The sequence below is a fragment of the Malania oleifera genome, chromosome 5, assembly GCF_029873635.1.
Source record: "Malania oleifera isolate guangnan ecotype guangnan chromosome 5, ASM2987363v1, whole genome shotgun sequence".
Classification (NCBI taxonomy): Eukaryota; Viridiplantae; Streptophyta; class Magnoliopsida; order Santalales; family Ximeniaceae; genus Malania; species Malania oleifera.
The window spans coordinates 4,842,655-4,865,142 of record NC_080421.1 but is presented as its reverse complement, the minus strand read 5'-3'; positions in this window follow the sequence as shown (position 1 = coordinate 4,865,142).

The window sequence follows — 22,488 nt, the reverse complement described above, 5'->3', positions numbered from 1 at the left end:
AGAGATTGGGGCGACAAAAAAATGTATAAGTGCTAAAATATTTTAAATGGTCAATTTGAATTAGTTCTAGGTTTAGTTTAAATAACTTTTTAAAAGAAGTTAATGAAAAGGAACTTATTAATATTTTTCTAAAAATGTTTAATCTCCTCAAAAAAGGAACTATTAGGAAGAAAAAAGTTGACTTTAAGTGTTTAGTAAAAAAATTATAAGGTACCTAAAAATATTTAAGATGACTAAAATAGGTATATTTTTTTTTAAAAAAAGTAAAATTAATAATTTGATAGTTTTATAATATTTGAAAAAAAAATACGGATAACAATAGAATAGAATAATTTGTTGGAAGAAAAACTAAGTTTTAAAAATTTCAAATCGTAACTTTTAAGGAATAGTTTGGCTCCTTGTCGCTTTTTAAAAGTATTTTTTAGAAAGTAGTTTAAAAAATGAGCTTTTTGACATTATTTTAAATATATTTAGCCCTCTATTAAAAAAAAAGAGTTGTTAAAAAGAAAAAAATTGGATTTTTAAATGTCTAGTAAAAAAGTCGTTATGCCTGAAAATATTTAAAATGACTAAAATAAATATATATTTTTAAAAATATAATTAATGCATTAATTGATTTGTAATAATTGAAAAAAAAAATGATAACAATGAAGTTAAATAATTTGTTGGAGAAAAAGTTATTTTTTACCTTTTAAAAGTTTCAATTTCATAACTTTTAAACAAGTTATTATCAAACACATTATACTCGACTTTTACTTTTAAAAAGAAAAAGTTTAAATAGAAAAGAAAAGTCAAACTCAACCTAAATAGTTTTTTTTTTTTTTTTGTAAAATGTTAAATATACATTCAAAACAAATAATATTTTTTTTTATTTTTAAATGCTTCCTTAAAAGATTTTAGAATTAATTTCCTAAAAGTTCATATTAGGTTATTAAAGCACAGTTAATCTAATTTTAATTTTGGGAGGAAGAAAGAGATCATCCTTTAATGGGACCAAAATTTGATAAGTAAAAAAGCAACATATAAATAATGGTGTTATATTATGCCGAACTCTAAAAAAAATAGTTAACCTCAACTCATTTAATAATTATCATTATTGAGTTTATGATATTTGTTTAATGTGCTTAATTAATGTTATTTAGTTGTTTTTTAACTATGTGATTATTTTTTTCAATCAAGGATTGGATAAAGTGCGCAAAAAGGTATGAAATTATAAAATTACAAACAACTAGTTTGAGGGAAACAAACCTCCTCTGAATCTTATATAATTAAGTAATGACAAAACACCTCTAAGTATGACTTTCAATGAGAAGATGAGTCGTAATATTATGACAAAATCCACACGATTAATATCCATTTTTAAGTATTTCAAAAACAAAACAATAAAAAAAAAACTACCAAAAATTAAAGTCACCAAATTTATCTTAGACAAGTAAAGATTTCAAATCTCTCAAAAGAGACGCTATATTTTCCACTGGGTTATCATGGTCTCATTCAAGTTTTATCAAGCAATTTACGTGCTAGTTACTTTCTCCAAGAGTATGCTTCAAACCTGAAGTCCAAACTTGAAGTTTGAAATATCTAATATTTTCTATAAGTTTTCTCATAGAGAATTGTTAGCACTGGAGGAGTCCAAAGGTATGCTAAATACACTTGAGTGAGCACCAACTTAACTTAAAAGCTTAAGCTTATTGGGTCTTGGGCTACACTATGTATATAAACACCCATTAAATACTCACTTTTTTCAATGTAGGACAAACTTTACAAATGGAATTCTCAACAATCTTCCCTTATTTGTGAGTTCCAATTGTTCTCCCTTGAACAGATGTTCCACCACATGTGAGTTCTAACTACTCCCCTTTGAACGGAAGTCATTTTCTCCCTTAGAAGATAAATTCTCCAACAATTTGCTAAAGTGGGTCGTCTTACGTGTCTCAGATTGTATGACAAATAGCGCCTCCAAACCAATCCTACCTTCTACGTGTTGACCCAATTTAGATTCATCTTGGAAAATGCATTTGTGCATATGCTATAATAATATTAGAGAATCAAACTCACAAACAACTTGACGAAATTTCTATTTCCAAACCAACCAAATGCAATATTTTATGGCAATTAACTTGCTATCATATTAGAGGTCACTTCTATTGATCCTGAAAAGATAATTCTCCAATAGCCAAAATTATCACAAACGAGTTTCCCTATCCTAGCACTTCTTGGGTTGTCTCCTCAACTGCCCTAAACATAAACTTTCATCCAGTCCTTCTCCAAGGGGGTGCGTTGGACTATTGTAGCTTGGGTACTCCTAATCTTGTGATTTCCATGAAAAACCAAAAGCAATATTGTGGTCTTCTTTACAACTCCTGTGACCTTCAAAACCTAAACATGTGTTGAGGACAAAATATCATTAATAACTGCGACATTCCTCATCCTCCATATTACCCAACAAATGATAACAAAAGTTCTTTAGTTTGTAGAATAAAAAATTTTCAAAGAAAGAGACAAGTTGTTCTTTAACCAAGCCTTGAGTTGTTGAGTGAAGAAGTTTTGAACTGTATATATATATATATGCTAAATAATATGCAATACCCCGATATTTTTAATACATTCTCGACATTTTCTAACCAACACAAAATACATGAGAATCTCATCTCGAGCATTGTGAATGCACCATATTGCAACTCAATTAAATTTAAGAATAACTTTGTTTTATAGGAGAAATCTTAGTAGTTAAAAATTTGAGATTTTTCATGTTGAAGATAATGCGTTCAAATATTAGTATACGCGCAAAAAAGTATGAAATAAGAAATGAACTACCTTCTTTTGCAAAGTTCAGCTTCAACATAAGCCTTTAATCAATAAAAAAAAAAATTTAGAATGACTCGGCTATATCCTTTTCCCTAGGACACCTTCAAACTGTCTAACAAAGCCTAAGGCTTTACCCTTAAACTCAAAAAGGGCCAATACTAGTATTAGAAACAAAGTTATGAAGACATTACCTAGTTTGGTCTCTTAAAACCCCTAGCCAATCTCCAATCTAAAGTTACCTTTTGAAGCCCACCCAAGTTGATTATATGTAACGCCCCGAACCCTTAAACTCAATCTGATGCGTTATACTTGATAAAATCCTGATAATCCATAAATCAATACGCAGTAGAAAACATAAATATAATCTCCACAATTATAATACTAGAGTTTACTATTCCTATCCATAATCCAAATTAACTATTCACCACTTGTACTCACATATATACATATCTTCAAAAACATTTTAGTATTCACGAACACCAGTATTCACAACTAACCATTTCCTCAGAAGACTTAAAACATAAGACATAAAACATAAAACATAAATTTTATACATCCTAAAATATCATCAACATTATACCCTTTATTTCTATAACTCAAAAATGTTATAATAACCTCGAGCTCTCTAAGCTCAATCACGTGGAAAACCTGCAAAAGATGAATTCATATTTGGGTGAGACACATCTCAATAAGAGAAGAAACAATATATTAAAATAGTGTGTGGCTAACATGAGGTTTATAAATATCATTTTAATAACATTTGCAAAACGTTATCATAAACACTGAAATCATTCTCTAAGCCTAACTAAACACATGCAAAATATTAACCCACGAGATTATCCAAGGATAGGGGAGATTATCTATCCATACAAGTAGCACCCCTATGCTCTGATACTTAAGCAACCCGAAGGTTACAATTGAAGCATACTAGGGTGCTTACCTTACTCAGTAAGCCCTCAAGTATTAGATTGATCTTGTACTCACATAGTTCAAACAAAGGTTTACCAACGAATGCCCCAAGGATAGAGAAATCTACTCGTCCATACAAGTAGGTTCCCTCTGCCCTAACACGTTATGCAGCTACTGCCACATCTAAAGTTACTAGCGCACTCGTCTTTTTCAGCAAGCCTTTAGGTGAAGAGTACGCCTAACTCAATCGTAACATGTTCTACGAGCATAGATACTTCTAGTATCATGATACATTGTTCTTTCTGTCATTATTCAACCATTCATATATGTTCATATTCATAACTTTAACATTTCATTTCATTTCACTTTAAGTGACTCTTTCTCATTTTACACTGTTCACATTTCACATTTCATTTTCATTTCATTCATTTTCCATTTTCATTTCATTTCATTACATACCCAGCATCTTTCAGTTGTTTTGTAACGACCCAAAAAATAATAGTATTTAAATAATAAAAAGAATGGGAAGGAAACCGGAAACAGAAGGAGGCAATCGAGCATTCGTCAATGATGTTGCATTTTAGAAAGGATAATCCTGAGGAAATTTTCAGCTCCTTGTCGACGAATACAGGGGACTTGTCGACGAGGGTATAACAGGAGCTCGTCAACGAGGCTAAGATTCGTCGACAAAAAGATACCGAGAGAGGATTTTTGGAAGCCTGAAATTCGTCGACGAGGGTTGAAGTTCGTCAATGAACTTTCTATAGGATTCGTCGACGAGGTGATGTGGCTCGTCGATGAATCCCGTAGTATAAATAGGGTTAAACGTGATTTTCACTTCATTTTCCTGCGCTGAAACTCTCTCTCTCTCCTCACACGGTTTCTCTTCCTTCTCTCTTCGATTTCGGGTTAGATTTCTGCCGGATCTAGGAACTGAAGCCACCATGATGCTTTTGGGAAAGTTCTCTGCAAGTCTGCCAGAGCGGATCGTCGGTGGGGCTGAGTTGGAAACCATCCCAAATTCAGGGTAAGACTTTCTACTCAATATTTGGTTATTTGACAGTTGTAGGAAGTTTTATATGCATAAAAATACTGAACTTTAGTTATAGGGAATGTTGTTTTCAGGGTGTTGAACGGGGAACCCTGTGGATGCGGGACATATTTTCTTAGTGACTTTTCAGGAATCAGGTAAGGGGATAAACTAAGCTAGTATTTTATGAAAATATGTATATTGTTATAGCATTGGATTTCAGGAAATAAATATATTTATATATGACTTATATTCGGGAAAAATACTGTTAAAAATGATGGTATGTTAAATATGCGAAAAACCTGTTAGTGTGGCATGAGTAGAAATTGTTATGAAATACTATTTTTTGGGAATGTGTTAATGATACAGATTTTTATAATGGAAAATCGGCGTATGGGCCGAGATTTTGATATATTTGCCGACGTACAGGCCGAGCTATGTGTATGATTTGCTGGCATACGGGGCGAGCTATGTGTATGATCTATTGGTGTATAGGCCGAGCTATGTGTATGATTTTCCTATGTATGAGCTAAGCTATGGATATGTTTGCCGGTGTACGGGCCGAGTTATGGTAAAATGTGAAATATCGGCGTATGGGCGATGATTTTCATGATATACATATATATATATATATATATATATATATGCAAAATGATATGATTGATTTGATAATTAATGATATGAAATATCCATGTATCACAAATTTAGTATATGTTATATGATATCAGAACCTGATTGGCTTGGTCTAAGTTAGCACTTGCACGATACTGTTGCTATGTGTCCATGGTCATCATGATCATGATATCTGTGTTAACGCAGCTGTACAGAGTGGTGTGAGATTGGATGGTCGATGTGATTTTTAAGAAGTGTGTGAGTGCCCCTGATGTACGGACCAGATTTGGCAGACCCATCAAACTTATAGACTGTACTTTTGACTTGGCAGTGGTCAGCCAACTATTGTTAGGTCCTGCCTTCGGGCCACACAACCTAGTCATGTGGGAGTAATACATGACAATAGCCAGCTAACCTACCATGAATGTTTTTGTATTATTATTATATGAGATGAAATATGTTTATGATAATGCAGTATATTTTGCCATGTTTGACGATATATATGTTTTCCCATATTTGACAAAACAGTTACTAAATATGTTTTGTATGGTATATGTATAACACAGAATACTCATGTTGCCACACACTGGTATTAGTTTATTTCCCTTACTGAGAGGTGTCTCACCCCAATATTTTATAAACTTTTCAGGAGCCCCAGATAAAAGAGCGGGAAAAGCCTCGCTGATCTAGTGTTATTTGTCTGCCCTCTTTGAAGGGTAAGTGTTAGTAGGGACAATTGGATTTTGTGGGAAATGTCACTAGATCTTGTTTTTGGGATATATATATTGAAATACAGTGGTTATAGTGACTCTGGTATTTATGGTAATGTGATGGATGTTTTGTATTTATAATATTATGATTGTATGTTTCCTGCTACTTAGGCTTCCGTTATGTGTGTTGAAGTATCCCTAGTACCTATGGGTCCAGGTGAATTATGATTTGCTGAGCTGAGATTTATGATATTGATTTTATTATATAAAATAAATATGGAAATTAAGCAGGTCGTCACGTGTTTTACCTAGTATCTTTAAGCTGTTTTACCCAGCATCTTTCAGCTGTTTTATCCAGCATTTTTTAGTTGTTTTACCCAACATCTTTCAGCTGTTTTACCTAACATCTTTCAACTGTTTTACATGATTGCATTAACATACACAAGTAGCATGGTTCATATCATATTTTATTTTTAATGTTTTACTTAGTCTGCATCTCATACATTTAACATATATTTGCACAGAACTTACATTTACTCATGTCGCACAATTTAGCAATAAAATTCATACATTACCTGTAAAATAAGTCAACCAACATTTAACGTTTATATACTGAAAATACCTTTCATTTCTTACATAATTATCTTGGAAATATTTTCCACTTTTATCAGTTCATTTTCGTATATACGTATCTAATAAACAACCCTAAACTTGGGAAAACATAATTTAAATGGTTGGCATTTTAAACCCATACCGAAACATATACACGTATATATAACACAATTCATTTTTCATTAAATTCATAAAAATTATGGTTTAAAATATATTTTTTACTTTACTTGGTTTCTTGAACTACGCCCACAGGGACCCCGAAAAGATACCTGCGGCGCTCACCCGAGCCCTGAAATAAAAATTCTAGTTCCATTAAATTAATCATAAATAAAATACTATTTTAATATTTCCTAAACCTATAAATTTTAAATAAATAATTATACCCTCAAATATAGCCAATTTACCTAATTTTTCAAATTCCTCTCTCGCTTTGGAGTGGGCCCTAAAAAACCTCAATTGGAAATTTACTCACGTCAAAATGACGACGATCATGACTAGGATCCCGTGGTGGTGCTTGATCGTCGATTTAATTGCAAATTTAAGGAGAAATTAAGGATTTAGAGGAAATATACATTTCCCCAAGAGTGGTGTCTACGCCGCTTTCATGACTAATCTATTCCAGTAGAAATGTCGGTGGCGGAGTTAGGAATCCAGTGACACCTTCCATTTCCCGATCAGCCGAATATCTGCCGAGAAATTAGGAGAGAGAGAGAAGACGGAGGAAAGTGACAGAGATAGAGAGAAGCTGAGAGAGATGCAGAGAGAGCTTTCTCGACGCATATTGAGAATCCAATTGAAATTAGATTCAAATGGCCTAAAGAAGCTTTACCTATATATATATATATATATATCTTTATTCCAATTAGTTTTTTTTTCATACTATTCCTTTTTATTTGTTTATTTAATATATTAATTTAATAATGTTTAGTTAATTAATTAATTAATAATTACTCTTAATTTTAATTTTTATTTATTTTATTAAATTTTTTTTCTTCGAGTTATTACATTCTTCCCTCCTTTAGAAAATTTCGTCATCGAAATTTCTTTACTAATCAATCATTTCCTCATTTCAAGGATTCATAACTCAACACATCTCACATATCCTAATATTTATCCAATGAATGACTACATTATCCACAATGAAATGAAATCATCATATAAACTTCTCAATCATTCATAGCCAAATTAAATCATTATTATCTTAATCATAAACCTATACCTGCGCCCCTGACATTATCTGCCTCAGTCAGGATCAACAAGTACACTCGTCTTGGTCCACCTCTTTCTAGTAGTACTTGTTGGTTTCCCGCGATACCATAACCTCTAAAATCAACAAACCAACCTCAAACCACACATTTCCATACACTACAATTTAAATATCAAACACCCAAGTTGACCACAAACCGTTAAACCACAACACCTAAATTATTCTTCTTCAAAGATTTTTCTCCCTAAATCAACCAACATAACCATTGAGTTCAAATTCCAAGTTCTTATTTCTCTACTCGGAAACATCACCATTGATGGATTTACCATGATTTTCTGAAACTAGCTACTTCTTCAGAAAAACATAGAAGACCATTAAGGGATTTCTGCCCCCAAACTTACAAAACAAAACTCAGAATTCTTAAGGGTATCTTAATCTACCCATCCCTATTCTTATCGCAGCTCAATCCTATACTCTAGTATAAATCATCCCTAACCTAATATTCTAATATTTCCATAACCAAACAATGTAAATCCAATCACACTTCCGACTAGACATTGCTTTTGTGATGACCCAAAAAAAAAATATATATATATATATATATATATATATATATGATTAAAGTACAATAATAATAAAATAATAAAAATAGTCATTAAGTTAATATCAATACAGAAGTGTTTTTCTGTCGGATCCTTGATTCCATGTTTGATGCCTAAGAAAGACCTTGTCTTAGCGAGTGCTCATAGACCATTGCGGCTTAGTCGCTCCCTGGAGGTCGGCCTGGTCAAAATGGAATTTCATAAGATAAACAGGATAGACACTGTTTGTACACGTAAATAAGTATATATACATAAAATAGTGTTTTGACAGACATAATTTGTAGAAATACATAATAAGATGATAATAATATATGTATCATATGTGGGGCCCACAAGACTATGTGGGGTCCACATGAGTCCCGGAGCCACAAGATACTGTTTATATACGTAAATAAGTACATAAAATAATGTTTTAACTGATATAATTTGAAGAAATATATGATAAAATAATAATAATATAGGTATCCTATGCGGGGCCCATAAGACTGTGTGGGGGCCCACATGAGTCCCGAAACCGTATGGAGGTTTACACAAGTCTCAAAGCTATGTAGGATGCATAAAATCGTATAAGAGTTATTCGAGTTACGTAGAATCCATTCGGGTCTCGAAGTTGTGTGGGGCCCACAAGACCATGTGGGGCCCACATGAGTTTTCAAAATTTAAATTTAATTCTTGTTCAAAAATAAATACTAAAAATAGTTTAAAATTAATAACAATGATAATAATAATGATAATAATGATTAGGAAAAAAAATAATAAAATAATAAAATAATTAATTAAGTAATTGATTAATTAATTAGGTAAGTAATTAATTAAAAAATTATTTAGTGGGAATGGTGGCAAGCACTCCCACATGGCCTCCATCCCTATCCCATACACAACCCATACCTTGCCCATTCTTTAATTTTTAAAAATTATAATTTCACCCATCTCCCCACACTTTTATAAATTTCATTTCTTCCCCAAAATTTTCCTATAAATAGGAAGCTCTCAACCTTCATTTTTCACAACAATTTTCCAAGGAAGAGAAGAATTGGTGAGTGAAAGAAATTGTGGTGGAGAGAGAATTTTTGAGTAAGTTCTCAATCACCCACTCTTTCCGATCTCATTTCTTAGAGATAGTTACAGTGTTCGTAAGGAAGAAGGTAAGTAAATTTTGATTATGTTAGTTTCTTTTTTTTTTTATTTTAAATTCATACCCGAGTTTATTTTGTACGTAAATTTTAATTATGTTACTTAGTTCCACAAAATTTTCATGAGTTTATTTTTACGCATATTTAATTATACCAGTTCTATCTTTAATATACTTGCATCTATTTTTGAGTTAAGAAATGTTCTAATCCCCTCAGGTAAATTTTCAGCATTTATTTCTATTCAAAAATAAAATTATATATATATTTAACATAAAAATTGTGTGGCATGAGTTTATTTCTACGTTGCATTTTTTTAATGTAAATATGAGTAAAGATGAGATTTTCACAATATTATTTTAAATTGCATAAATTATAATAAGATGATTTTAAAACCCCTTATGGAAGGAAAGTTCAAAGTTACAGATGCTCGGTACCGCAGCTTAAAGTTTATACGGATCAGAGTGCACCCACACTGTTTACAGAGTAGTTATTTATGTTAGTAGATTTCTCCTAAGTGCACACCTGGTTCCGGACCGGGACTTAATAAGAAAAATCTCACTTAAAGTTTATGTACGTTGATTTAGTTAAATCGGCCAGTCAGCTAAATCCAGTCTTCGGACCGCACAACCCAGTCATGGGGGTAAACATGACTTACGGCAAACAGGCCTAAGGGTGGTTTTTATAATATATGTTTATACATATTTAATTACGTGTACAAGTTACTGATGATTTGAAGGAAAAGTATAAGTTTACGTGAAAAGGATCATTTTGGTGCTTAAATGACGATTTAAGGAAAACCTATAAGGAAAAGTATATGTATGTTTATCATTTATTTTTACAGTTTTAAAGTTAAAAGTTTAATTTAGCAGTTATAATGTATGATTATAAAAATTTACAGTTGAAATTGATGACAAAAGTTTTATGCAAAAATTTTTAAATTTATATTTATTCTAAAAGCAGTCTTGAAGTTATAGTATTAAATATTGTTTTACGAAATTCTTTAAAAGCTCATTTTGGCCACACACTAATAATAATCTTATTTACTTACTGAGCGCCGTCTCACTCCAATCATATTTTTATTTTAGATAACTCTGAAGAGCATGTTGGAAATCAAGCTTAGCAAGTATACGGGTGGGGATAGAAAAATAAAAATTGATTAGAAATATTAGTATGGTTTCAGATATTTATGTTTGTGTAATTTTTCTTTTTTTCAAATAAATGATTGTAATATGGAATATTAGCGCTCTGGTTTAATAAAAATTGAGTTTATTTTGCTTCCGCTGTAAATGAGTAGTAAAAAGTTAATATCCCAGACCCCTCGGGGTCGGGGTGTTACAGCTTTGATACCATCTGTAACGCCCCGAACCCTTAAACCCGGTCCGGTGCGTTATACTTAATAAAATCCTAATAATCCATAAATCAATACGCAGCGAAAAACATAAATATAATCTCCACAATTATAATACCAGAGTTTACTATTCCTATCCATAATCCAAATTAACTATTCACCACCTGTACTCACATATATACATATCTCCAAAAACATTTAGTATTCACAAACACCAGTATTCACAACTAACCATTTCCTCAGAAGACTTAAAACATAAGACAAAAAACATAAAACATAAAACATAAATTTTATACATCCCAAAATATCATCAACATTATACCCTTTATTTCTATAACTAAAAAATGTTATAATAACCTTGAGCTCTCTAAGCTTAATCACGTGGAAGACCTGAAAAATATGAATTCATATTCGGGTGAGACACATCCCAGTAAGGGAAGAAACAATATAGTAAAACAGTGTATGACTAACATGATGTTTATAAATATCATTTTAATAACATTTGCAAAACGTTATCATAAACACTAAAATCATTCTCTAAGCCTAACTAAACGCAGCAAAAGATTTAACCCACGAGATTATCCAAGGATATGGGAGATTACCCGCCCATACAAGTAGCACCCCTCTGCTTTGATACTTAGGCAACCCGAAGGTCATAATTGAAGCATACCAGGGCACTCACCTTACTCAGTATGCCCTCAAGTATTAGATTGGTCTCGCACTCACATAGTTCAAACAAAGGTTTACCAACGAAGGCCCCAAGGATAGGGAAATCTATCCACTCATACAAGTAGGTTCCCTCTATCCTAGCACGTTATGCAGCTACTGTCACATCTAAAGTTACTAGCACTCTCGCCTTTCTCAACAAGCCCTCAGGCAAAGAGTACGCCCCACCCAATCGTAACATGTTCTACGAGCATAGATACTTCTAGTATCATAATACATTGTTCTTTCTGTCATTATTCAACCATTTACATATGTTCATGTTCATAACTTTAACATTTCATTTCAACTGCTTTAGCCAGCATCTTTCAGCTGTTTTACCCAGCATCTTCCAGCTGTTTTACCTAGCATCTTTCAGTTGTTTTACATGATTGCATTAACATACACAAGCAACATGGTTCATATCATATTTCATTCTTAATACTTTACTTACTTAACCTGCATCTCATACATTTAACGTATATTTGCACAGAACTTACATTTACTCATGTCACACAATTTAGTAATAAAATTCATATATTGCCTATAAAATAAGTCAACCAACACTTAACGTTTATATATTGAAAATGCCTTTCATTTCTTACATAATTATCCTGAAAATATTTTCCACTTTCATCAGTTCATTTTTGCATATACGTATCTAATAAACAACCCTAAACTTGGAAAAACATAATTTAAATGATTGGCATTTTAAACCCATACCGAAACATATACACGTATATATAACACAATTCATTTTCCATTAAATTCATAAAAATTCTGGTTTAATATTTATTTTTCCCTTTACCTGATTTCTTGAACTACACTAACAGGGACCCCGAAAAGATACATACGACGCTCACCCGAGCCCTGAAATAAAAATTTTAGTTCTATTAAATTAATTATAAATAAAATACAATTTTAATATTTCCTAAACTCATAAATTATAAATAAATAATTATACCCTCAAATATAACCAATTTACCTAATTTCTCAAATCCCACTCTCGCTTTAGAGTGGGGCCTAGAAAACGTCAATTGAAAATTTACTCACGTCAAAATGATGACGATCACGACTAAGACCCCGTGGTGGTGTCTGATCGTCGATTTAATGGAAAATTTAAGGAAAAATTAAGGATTTAGAGGAAATATATATTTTTCTAGTGCCTACGCCGCTCCCACGACAAATCTACTCCAGCAGAAATGTCAGTGGCGGAGTTAGGAATCCAACGATACCTTTCGTTTCCTGATCGGCCAAATATCTACCGAAAAATTAGGAGAGAGAGTGAGAGAGAAGATGGAGGAGAGTGACGGAGACAGAGAAATGCAGAGAGAGCTTTTTGGGCTCATACTGAGAATCCAATTGAAATTGGATTCAAATGGCCCAAAGAAGCTTTACCTATATGTATATATATATTTATTCCAATTAGTTTTTTTTTTTATTTTCATACTATTCCTTTTTATTTGTTTATTTAATAATGTTTAGTTAATTAATTAATAATTACTATTAATTTAAATTTTAAAAAAAAAAATTTTCCGAGTTATTACATTTTACCTACCCTAAAATAGGGTATTCCCAACAAACGTAACCTTGTTTTTTTTTTTTTTTTTGATCTAAAAATTATAATTATATTAGGTCAAAATGGATATGTATAGCTACACTGGGCATATCCAGGAAAGAGGAGCATTTAGCTCCAACCAATCAAAGTACTATTTACAACAAACAAAACTACATCAAACTTGGGCATACCGAGGGGCCTTGAGGCCAAAATAACTTCAACTCAAAAATTCAACAAGTGACTACAATCAGTCACTCCAGCAAAATCAGAACCTATCAACCAATCAAGTGCAATAGGAATGGAATTTGTCATACACAACTCAATAAATGTGGGTCTGGATCACTTTGACAATAACATTCAGTTGAGTAACAAACCCCTCAAATTTCCTTTCATTTCTAAAATGCCATAAGTCGTACACTGTAATGGTCAAGTAAGCTTTCTTAGCTACTGCTTGAATTCCAGTACCTCTAGCCTCCTTATGTAGCCATCTAAGGCTAGCCTTGATAGTTGCCAACCATTGAGGACAGCCTGCATTTGAACAATAGGTGCTCATTTGTTTTCAATTCAGTGCCACAAAAAACACAAGTTTTTATCACAAGTAAGCAGCTTCCCCACAGTAGCCAACCACAGAATGAAAGAGCTTTGGGGGACAACCATTCTTCCAGACCAGGTTCTGCCATAGAACTCTTCAACCTTTATTTCTCCAGAACTGGTATGCATCAGAACACATGAATTGCCCATCCCTATCCCATTGTTTTAACTGGATCTTAGCACTAGTAATGTCCCTGCACTGAAGGAGCAGCAGATCTTTAATCTCAATCAACTTCTTAAAGAGTGGAGAGTCTTCATGCTTAGCTGAAGCCTCCCAAATACTTCCACCTTTCAAATAAACATTGTTAAATTGTAAAGTCTTTTTCAAGCATTCAAAGTCTAACATAGGGGCTGTACTATTCATTTGGTGGTTGTACTATTTATATGATGGCTACACTATTCATTTGGTGGCTGCACAAGTCTACAAAGGTGGCTACACTATTCATTTGGTGGTTGCACTATTCATTTAGTGGCTGCACAAGTCTACAAAGGTGGCTACACTATTCATTTGACGGCTTTGAAAAAGAGGCTTACAAAACCCCTATAAATAGGGAAGTGGTGGTGAAGGAAGTTGTATCCATCCCAAGCATCTCCAACTCCACCTTTAGAGAGAGATCAAGTACTCGCCTACAAAGTATCTCTGTTGTAGCCCGTGTTTCTAGTTTCTCCTAATTTGAGAGAAGTTGTATCATTATTTTTCATAGTGGATTCCTTCTACTCTTGCCCGTGGTTTTTCCCTCAATTTGTTTGGGGGTTTTCCACGTAAATCTTGGTGTCAATTCCTCTTTTCTAATTTCTTATTTTAGCTGTGTGATACTGTTCCTACTCATTCAATTTCCTAACAAGCATGACTCGCCCACTTTGACCAAAGAGCATCCTTTTTGTTGTGGATATTCCACAAGGTCCTAGTGAGGGGAGCCCTATTCCAGAATTTTAGGTCCATAACCCCAAGTCCACCCTCCTGTTTAGGCAAGCAAACATCCTTCCACGCAACCAAAGTCCTCCTCCTGCCACCCCACAAGAAAGCCCTACAAAGTTTGACAATGTGAGCCAAAACAAAATAAGGAATAGGGAAAATAGAAAGCCAAAAATAGTCAACCCCTTGTATCACAGAATTTATGATCAGCTCAAGCTTTCCAGCATAGGATAGAGTGTGCCTTGGCTACGAGTCTATAAGTCCATTTGTTTAAGAGGAAATGATTCAACATCAAGTTTACATAGTTTCCACATAGATTGTGCTTAAGAACATTTTGAATGTAACTTGATTGTTTCTGCTCATTCATATGCACCAAGTTGTTAAAGTAGACATAGTTGGTCATGATAACCATATTAAGCAATGGACTCGTAAATTTTTTTTTTTTTTTTTTTATGTGGCAAAAAAATGTGTTTTTATATTTTTTGAAACAAGTTATATATTGCATAACCATTCACACTTAATACTAATAGTACACTAGTAACAATTGTTCCAAATAGCATTAATTTACTTTAAAAGAAGAAGAAGAAGAAGAAGGAAGCACTTCTTACCATGATATCACAATTAATTTGTAACCTTTGTTTATTTTACTCAAAATTATGGTCTTTCATATTTGTTATTTTTAAGATGGGATTCCAAGTAGTGTTTTCAATGGATAGGAACAAAGTCTTAATTTATTTAAAACTTATTTCAAAATAAAAATTTTTACAAGGACATTTTAGGATCAACTCCAATATTTTCATCTAATCATTGCAAAGGATACAGTCTAAATAAAAGGTGAATTTCTTATTTACTTCAATCAAAAGTGTCCGTATAAGAGAAGTCATAAGACATTCCGAAGATCTAAAGAAGAAAGCATTTATATTAAATTTATACACTTATGTGCATAATTTGTTTTATTGATGATTAACCTTTTTTATAATTATTTGATGACCTACTAATAAAAATAATAAAATATATATATATAATTTATCAAAAGATATTACAAAATTTGTCACTTAAAAAATATATTAATGAGGTACAATGCATGTGTTGCACCAATTATTCAAACAATTAGCAATTCAAATCTTGAATAAATCTCATGAAAAACTATATTAAAAATATTTTCTTCCAAATTTCACTTGATTTATGGGCTTTTGCGCAATTATTTGGTCCCTTAATAACACATTGAAAATATCATCTATTACAATATTACTAAATTAAAATAATGATCAAGTAAGCACACAAAATGCATTCAAATGGAAATAGAAGTCTCTTGTTGTAACTTGAGCACATATATTATAGGGACTTGAGCTCCCCTTGTAAAAGTTTGGAAAAACCTAGAAGAGGCAGTGTTGAATGCGTTGTTGTCGATTATATTAGACTTTCAACAACAAAGTGCACTAGGAAAATTCTATGCACAAGGAGATGGGTGCAACTGAAATGTTTATGACTACATTTTACTGCATAAAACATAGTTTGAGATAAAAGGATATATGGGAAGGTGAGGCTTTATCTTTTAAATGACGCAAATAATAATGTAAATTTTGTAAGCATTTTTATCAACGCCATATTCTGTTTTGGGTGCTGACAAAAAGGGAATAATAGTTCCCAAACAAGAAAGAAAAGGAGCTTTTGAAGTAAAAGGGGTAAAATCATTAAAAACGGAATCGCCACCTTATTTTTTCTTTAAAAATATAAGGAAAAAAAAAACCACTTGATTTGATATATTGATATTGCTACGAAAAATTTGAATTGTGAGAATAGAAGGGTTGTTGAACTTGTGTCTCCTCTTTGCACTTCATATTCTTTGTTGTTGTTTTTATTTTATCTTGGTTAAATGTTATTTCATTGAATTCGGTTTTTCTACAATTATTAATTATTAGTAATAATATATTAAGTATTATTACAACGTGACTTCCTTTGTGATAGCTTCTTGCATTCCAAATTGCATTGTCGTGAGCCAGATGCTGAGGTGACGACGTTAGGGTGGCCTATCATAATCTGGCTCTTCAAAGTCAGAGGATCTCAAAGAAGCTAAGTGGTGCCCAACCCCGTCTCTGCCTATTCATGGGATTGGTCTCGGAAGAAGATGAAACCACTAGTTATTGTTCCTAAGGAACCTGCAGATCAGTTTGAACAACCTCTTATTGATTTATCTTCATCAATTATGTTGTGGCATCCCGGGAGCGAGTGTAACGCCCTATTAAATTATACCATAAGTATGCTCTGATACCACATCTGTGACGCCCTATAAAATTCTACTATAAGTATGCTCTGGTACCACAACTGACACGACCCAAAATTCTAATAATAAAAATAATAAAGATAACAAATACAAGCTTCGATATCACAATTGTAGAGCCCCAAACCCGGTGGGGCCCAGAGAACTATTCTCTATGCATGCATCTCTAATAACAATCTATACATCCCGACACCCAAAGTGGGCATCGGTCACACCTATCGATAACTCAATATAATAAGTGCAGCGGAAAATATAATACCACAATATCTATACCAAAGTTCTAATACCATCACAATCCTACATATACCTCCAAAATTCTGATTATTTATATCCCCAAACAGTCCAAAAATATATCTACATATACGTATCAGTATCTCACCAAAACTTACCTACACAACACTAACTAATCCCGCCCCTGAGCTGTAGAGACCTGTAAAATAGAAATAATAAGAAAAACAAAGAAAAAGAGGAAAATGGTTTGGTTAGGGCCAAACCGTCGACGGTTTTGGGAGAGCCCAAGAAAATCGTTGACGGTTATATTTTTATCGCAGCCGAGTTAAGGGCAAAACGGTGAAAACTAGTTTGGTTAAAGAACAAACCGTCGACGGTTTCAGAGAAGCCTAAGAAAACCGTCAACAATTTTTTCCAGGGATAGGACACTATTTAAGGGCGGCATGTCATTTTCTCTTCTGTATTCTCTCTCTCTCTCTCTCTCTCTCTCTCTCTCTTAGCGGCGATCCTTGTCAATTTGACCAGAGTAGAATCATGTTTTGAGGATTCTAGGCACCACTCCAAAACCAAAGTAAAGGAGTTGTTTTAAAGATAAATTAGTTATTTGAGTTGTGTAGACTTAGAAATGCTAGGATGATGTGAATTTTGGAGTTGAATTGATAAAATTAGGGTTTATGAAATACAGGGTCTTGGTGCGAACGCCGCAGGAACGGGTTTAGGGTCTCTGCAGGCGTTTCCTCAGGGAATGAGGTAAGGGTGATAAATATTTAATTGTATAGAGTTTTAGCAGGCCTCTCAATAACCAGGTAAGGGGAATAAGTTAAGCTAGTAGATTTCAGAAATTTTATTAAGTAAAGTATAATATGTGTTGATGGGATTTTAGCATATGATTTTCTAGATATTACATAATAGAAAATTTAGAGTATAGATTATGACTTTCCATGTGTTATATATATTAGTGAAAATTCATAAATTGGGTTTTAGATATACCCTACAGATGATGTATTATTTTCATACAGCAAAACATATGATCTTTCCATACAGTAGTAAAATACAGCTTTCTTATACAGATTATAGTATTCTGAGTATACCCAAATTGTGTGGCATGAGAAATATTAACTTGAGTATAGAATATTAATTCAAAGTTTTATACAACTCTCACAGAACCATGATATTACAGTTGTTACAGAACTATGATATTATAGTTTATACAGAATCATAGTAATGTAGTTATGATAAAATCATGGTAAAATAGTAATATATACAACATAGTATTATACAGTATCAAAACCCTGATGGACTAGAACAGAACACAGAGCATGGTACCATAGCTAATATTGTATAGATAGTGTAACCACATATCTCAGATAGAGTGTGGTGTTGACAGTCGATTGTGCCTCAGTGAAGAGTAGAGGTGTTCCCTGGCAGTCCGGACCAGTTTGAGTAGGCCAATCGTACTACAGATGTATTACAGTTTGACTTAACCTGGTAGGCCAGCCATGATTAAGTCCAACCCACAGGCTGCACAACCCGATCATACGAGGTTAATTCATGATTACAATTATCCATCCAGGGAAGCTTTCATAGTTATATAAATAAATGTATATAGTTTTACAGAAAAGAGGAACTATCTATTACAGTTAAAAGTATGTTCAAATAGAAAGCTTATTTCAAAAGGCATAGGTATGAGTTATGATATGTCTTACATTGAAATGTTATCACAATTACAATTGAATTAATAATTATTTTATTCAAGTAAAAGTCATTTGCCACACACTAGTTGTAACTTATTCCATCTTATTGAGAGGTGTCTCACCCTAGAATTCCAAACATTTTAAGTGATCCAAACAGGCGTGCGGAGCGAGCTCCGAGATAGATTAGACTTTAGTACTGCCCTCATTGAAGGGTAAGTGTTGTATTAGGAGATGTATTTTGAGTAGTACCTAGGAGTTTTTGTGGATTTTTTGGGAGATGTATATGTATGTTTTGAGAAATACTAAAACTTTGGTATTGTAAATAAGGTTAATGTATTTTTATGTTTTCCGCTGCATAGATGGTATGTTTTATGAACAGGTATCCTCAGATAATAACTATATTCGGCTTTTCCCCAGGCTCACATATTTCTTTATCCATGAAATTCTAAACTACTATTTATTTATCAATATTACTTGAGTTTCTGGGGAAACACCTGCTGGGATCTTCAACCCATGTCTGTGGTGTTTGAAAACCCAAACCCTGAAATTACAACACTTTAGTTTAATAAACTCAAACATTAGTATTTCTATCTTATACAAAATCTAAGCTCAGAAAAGTCTGATAACTACAAAAATCCTAAAATAACCTACTTACCCTAATTTTGGGATGGTACCTAAACTTCTCAAACCAAAATTCTGCTCCAACTAAGTTATAGAGAATCTCCCCAAGATCATCGTGGTAACTTCTGATCGTCGAACCAAGGAAAAATGGAGCCAAAATATTAGAGAAAAGGTGGAGAGACCAAATTTTAGTAAGGAAAAAAGGCAAGAACTGATTTCTTCGCCAAAGATATGATTTTTACATATTTATAGGTGGCTAGCCACGTGGCTTCATCGACGAGACATGTGGACTCATCGACAAATCGAAGAAGAGAGTTTGTCGACGAAGGTGATGAGCTCGTCAACGAACCAAGAGGGTATGAATTACCCCTCTCAGTATCACTTCGTCAACAGTCAGTAAAGCTCGTCCACGAACCATATATGGGCGTTCGTTGACGAAACCAGGGTGTTCGTCGACGAACCCTATTTTTATTTCTTTTGAACTTTCCTTTTTAATTTTTTGGGTCTCTACAACTGTGTTCATTAGGGTTTGAACCCAAAAATTAGGTTTGAATTCCTACATTCAGAATCTCATGCACAGTTCAACATATCAGATTATAAAACAGGAAGGAATAACCTTTTGTTTACCTTTAGCTTTCCTCTCCTCCGGTCTTCTTATCCTGTTTGTGAGTTTGTAGGTACTAGTCTAGGGTGTCCTTTTGGGAGGTGACTCCTAAGTTCTAAATGGGGCCACTATGGAGTGCTTTCTTTAGATAGGGCAGACTGGCACCAGTGGGTGTGCCTCTTGAGGGGTTGGCTCCAACTTTCAAGAGCCTTGCTGGAAAACTCCTTCAAGAACTTCAATCTTCATGTCTATGTCTATCCTCCTTGCTCCTAGCCTCCGTAAAGACTCTTTTTCTCCCTTGCTCAATTGTATGTCTTACTCAGTGCGAGACTCCCCTATTTATAGAGTTGGTCCTAGGTCAGCTTAGGCAAGGTTAAGTCAATCTTTTTCTTCCTTCTTTCCTTCCCAGCAGCAATCGATTGTTGGCATCCCTTCCAACAACGATTCGTTCCCTAATTCTTGTGATTGGGTTAATTCTCCAATCAATGGAGATCCTAGCAGCGAGTCTGAGGAGGGAACTTTCAATTTTGTCTTATCTTTTGCAATAATCACTAGGAGATTGTTTCCAAATTGGTTTTCCACCGAGGTACTTTTGCGCACATGTTTAATTTATTTTGATGTTTCATTTAAAAGCTTTTTGATTCACTCACTTTTATTTCCAATTTGGGTGGACAGGTATCTTGAAGATGCTCAGAATATTCTAATGCGCATCAATTGAAGTTTTTTCTATTTTCTATATTTTCCCCTGTATTTCCTTTGTATTTTTCAACATTGTAATTATTTCCCTGTATTTTCCCTATATTTCTCTGTATGTCCTTGTATTTCAGTATTTCCCTAAATTTCCTTGTTTCCCTGTATTTCTTTGTATCTCAACATTTCCCTGTATTTCATTGTACCTTGTGACTTGGGCACGTGCCCACTTAATAAAATGTCTCAACTTGTTACGCATGCTTGGCCCTTACTTATGCATGAAACAAACAGGAATTAAAAATTCCTAAAAATTTCAATTAATCAACCAATTCTGGAAGCACAAATGATTTTAAGAATTTCTTAACCTCACTTAAATTCCTATGGTGTAGCGACCCTAAATTTCGTAAGATGAAATGTAACATAATAAATGGGTAAGTTGACCCGAACCCGTGGGTAACGGGGACACCTGTCAATCACAGCGGAAACCTAAGCAGCAGTAAAATAAAATCTCAATCATTCAACCATGAAACATAATACCAGAGTTATTTACATTCCCAAAATACTGTATTTATTTACAAATTTTCCAAAAAAGTCAAAATAACACTAGGATCATACAACAAAAATCTCATGATCCTAGTTCAATGCTTACCCTTCTAGTAGGGAAGCTAAACCCACTTAACGGTCGCCCTAACCCACCGGTCCCTCTGGGTTTCCTAAAAATCATTTAATATTCGGCGGTGAGAAACTTCTCAGTAAGGGAAAATAAACTAAATACAGCTGTGTGACAACATGAATATTTAAGGCACTTATACGTATACAGTACATTTCATAACTCTATAAACATTCATCATATCATACTGGATAAACATATAATTTCATATTTATTAATAAATCATAACATACATAAAACATTTATTATAACTGTAATACTAAAAATATACTCAGGATGAATAGCTAGCTAGTGTCATATATTACCCCCCACGACGGGTTGTGCAGCCCGAAGGCGAGACCCGACAATGACTAGCCGACCACTGCCGAGTCAAATATGTCTGTAAGTATGATGGGCCCGCCACACCCTGGTCCGGACTACTAGGTGGACGTCCACACTCTACTGAAAGCCACATCGACTATCCATCTCCCACCTCCTCGTGGGGTGGTTAGCACTAATCTGATCATAAACATCTGATCTATAAGCTATAGTACCAAGCCCTTGAACTGAACTAAACTAACATTCGGGTTCTGATAACATATAATGCATGATATAATAGCGGCCTCGTGCCAATCATTTTCATAAATACGGCCTCGTGTCGGAATCATAAATACGGCCTCGCACCGAAATGATACATAAATATGGTCTCGTGCCGATAACATAAACACATGGCCTCGCGCCAGAATCGTTTCAGGTATATACATTCTAAAAATAAATCATTTATCATATATTCATCAAAATCATCACAACATAACTCATCTTTTCATAATACCTGAAAATATGCTTTGCTCGTAAAATCTTTCATATCATAATACATTTCACGTAAAATAATATTCATGTCACACATGTGTTGTTAAAAGTCATACTTCATATTTTAAAATCATGATTTTCTGGCATTTATACATACATATACATTTTAA